We start from the raw sequence: 4,058 nt of genomic DNA, 5'->3' as shown, positions 1-4,058 counted from the left end.
TCATTTCACGGTAATCAATCGTGTGTTTTTTTTTTGTTCCTTTATATTTAATTTTTCCATTTTCAAAATATGCGGAATTATACAATTGCTTAGTCGTACTACGTTCTTTTTCCATAGTCAAAGTAGGTACACAATTAGTTGGAGAAAGAAAGAAAGAAAATGAAAGGTAAGTTCGAAGTTCAGCTTTTGAGCTACTCTTGCATCAAGCTCTTTCTCTCTCTCTCTCTCTCTCTCTCTCTCTCTCTCTCTCATACCGTTTTTAACTTTCTTTATTGTATCACATTATTATAAAACTGTATTTTTTCTTTATGTTATGTTATTTTTTGTATATTTTCTTATGTTCTTTGTAATATTGCTTTTTTTGTTTCGTTTTCATTTTCTTTATATTGTAATTATTACTTTTTCTCTTTTTTATTCATTACTGCTTTTTATTTATTTTTTAAATTCTTTTGTATATATATTTTAGAAGGTTTGTCTTAAAACATGATAATAAACACTTTATCTGTTCATCTGTCTATCTCTAACTCTCTTCTTCCTTCTTTTCTCTCCTAGTAACGCAATTTATAAGCGATATATTCGTTAAATATTAGATTTTTTGATACGTATTGGAAATATATTGTCGAACATGGTCTAAATATTAGCTTTAAATCTAACGTACAAGCGTTGCTGTAATATTGTACACTGTAATGTTATCTCTCTATCTATTAACATTGAGTAAATATTGTAATTTTCTCTCTCTCTCTCTTTCTCTTTCCTTTCTCTCTCTCTACCTATCTACATATCTATTTATTTATTTATCTTTTTATTACTAGTATTATAAAATATCCTTTCTTTCTTTTTTCTCTCCCTAAGATTCCATAAAAAAAAACTTTATAATAATCGCGCGGAATATATCGGCAATCAGAATTGCTTTATTATAAACGCACTTTTACCTGTTTTACTGATTTTTAAGATATATGATACTTCATGAGGTATGTACCATATATTCATAGAACTTCAATGAAATTGCAGATCGAACTCAGCACGTCGAAAGCATTTTCGGATTCAAATGGAATTCGCATTCTGTCCTAGACCATCGACGTAATAATAGAATCTAATTTCCTGCTCAAGGTATTGTACATTCACGTACACCCGTTCTCAGTAAGCCGGCGTAAATGCAGCTTACGACTCGTAAGTGTATTTATAACTGCTTAACGTGTAGATCAATTGCAGCATTGCGTCGTCTACTTGCATTCGTGTCTAAATTAAAGCGCGGTCATTTCTTAGGTATGCGTGAAAATCACTCGCGGCTTTTTAATCGAGCGAAAGAAAATTCTATAGCGTTCCGGCAAGAATCTTTATTATGAGATATGCAAAATTTTTTTAAACGATCAACATTTAATAGACGTTTTCATAATAATCGGAACATATCAGATCGGGTCAATATTGAAATTCAATATTGATTAGAGAATTCAAAGCGTCTATTTTCAAATGCGAGCCAATATTGGTGGCCAATTTTACGCCAATATAATTGTGCCAATGATTTGTATTACTATGGAAATACCGAATAAATTATTATATACAGGAAATATATATATACAGGAAATTTTAATTAAAGGATCTAGCTACGGATTTCTAGAGTATTTATGTGGAAAGTTTTAAGAGGCTTTGTCAGAAATCTCTTTTCAATCTTAAAAAATAGAAAATTTTCCGAAAACTACTATTTAGAGATACAAAGTAAGAACTACATTTCCATATAAATTAAAACCTGTTATAATTCTATAAGATCTACATACGTCCTAAAAAGGTTCAAAGTAGGAACAGAATTTCGACTCAAAAGAGCTAAGAGGATTTGTACATTAAACGTAATTTTATACAAATTTGCTGATTTATTAATTTTTTAAAAATGCATTTCATAAAATATATATATCCATGAACTTTAATGAAATTACGGATCGAACACTGATCGTTTGAGAAAATTTACGTCTCTTGTTGTTCGGCGAAATGATCGACGTTTCTCATTTGAACATTTATTGATCCACTCTAACATGAGTTATTAAAATCACTTTGTTATATGACGAGCTTGCGAGAATCAAAACACGCCTAAATGGTGTTAATGTTTTTGTTACATTGTCGGTCTCTCGCAAACCTTGCATTCTTTGAGCAATTGTGTTGTATGAAACCGATGACCTGCGCGACACAAGATAGCTTGATCTTCACCGTGACTTATAAATCTGTCAACCATAATTCGCCATCCTGCATTCTCTCCAATTTCGTTGAAAAAAAAGCGTACGCTGAAAATCATATATATTATAGTATATAACGCTTGTGTATAAATGGTATTGTTAAAGCACGATAGCATTTAAATGATAACGTCGATTTTATCAAAGCGGCACGACCAATCTATTTCAACACGATAAAGCAACGTCGATAAATTCATTCCTATTATTGCTATTTAATTTGGCACAAAGCATTCAATGCATTTGTATATATTATTTCAATAAAAAGAAACAAAGTAGTCAATAAAAGTCCATGCGTTGTTGATACTAAACAGATCGTATTGTGCTTAGCATCGCTTTCTCGATCAATGTATAACTTTTTGCGATTTTATTTGTACTAAGAAAAATCAAAATCCATGGTCGAAACATTTGCACTTTTACATATAATTGAGAGTTACATGTTACATTTTAATAATAAATATTTATATTGTTCAACAATCGCGTGAGCTTATATTGGCTATTTATTGTTTTTTTTCATCTTCATTTATTTTCATTATACATATTTCGTTATTTTTCTCTGCTACGATCGATTGATTATATGTATATGTTTGGCGAATTTATCAACATGTTTTCTAATTAATATTCATTTCTATCAATATAGATTAGTGTTGTGTATCCTCTGGAATATACTAATCAATAATACGTACCTACTTATTTTAGTAAAATAAAACTAAATTAATTAATTCGATTTTTCTGGAATTTTAATGCAATTCGCTGAAATTTCACTAAAAAATGTTTCAAAACGAAAAATAATTTAACATTTCAGTAAAGTTTCAATGAAATATCAACGAAATCTTTCCTCCAAGGCTGTACATTGTTTTCCAATATTTTTCGCCAATATCGGGAAATAATATACAACCAATAAAACATTGGGTAAAAATTCAATCTCCATGCAATATTGGTACAATATTGTTGAAAACTAATATTGACTAAATATGATTACGTTACAGTATTGAACCAATACCGGAATTTCAATCCTTACCTAGTATTTAATATTAGCTATATATTGTTTCTCAATATTGCGTCAATACTATGTACTACTAGGGTTAACTTTAGTCTCAATTTTGTCTTTTTACCAATTATTATTAATTAGACAATATTAATACTTACACTTTTATCAATGTAAATTAATTTTAATCTCTGTGCAGTTTTATTTTTCTACCAATTATACTTATTAATTATACAATGTCAATATTTACATTTTTACCAATGTACATTAACATTAATCTCAGTTTTATTTATATTTTATCTTTTTCTAATTTTTGTAACTGGAAAAAAATACAAAGAGTAATTTAAACCGAGATTAATCTACATTTACATTGCAGACATAAGTCATAATTCCTGCGGATTTCGGTACAGGATTTTGTGGAATCGCAAGAACAGGATTTCCTGTACCAAATTCTTTTTTGAGGTCTGGCAATTAATTCTTTCCGCCGTCAAATTTGCGGATCTTTTTGCGGTTTTACGTTTCGACGGTTTTAAGTTCCGTCTTAAAACCGATCATTCCTTGATTCATGATAACGAGGAGAATGTAAATGTATTACATAATTCAGTTAGATGAAATAACAGAAGGAGTAAATTGCATAAATTAAATTAATCAAATTTCTCTGTGAATACAAAAGCAAAAGGTGTTTAAAGGTCCCTTTAATCGATAATCGACTGCGGTATCCTAGCAACCAAACAGACGCGTTTATCAATATTGGCTCCTATCGGTTGCACACTGTGCCGCACATTCGATATACGAGAGCTCATCTCCTCTACAGGCACTTAAACATTGGAAGTGAAGTGTTTGTATAAACG

This window comes from Cyphomyrmex costatus, unplaced genomic scaffold (genome assembly GCF_001594065.2).
Source record: "Cyphomyrmex costatus isolate MS0001 unplaced genomic scaffold, Ccosl1.0 scaffold18, whole genome shotgun sequence".
Classification (NCBI taxonomy): Eukaryota; Metazoa; Arthropoda; class Insecta; order Hymenoptera; family Formicidae; genus Cyphomyrmex; species Cyphomyrmex costatus.
The sequence above is the reverse complement of the archived record's forward strand: the minus strand, read 5'-3'. Positions refer to the sequence as shown.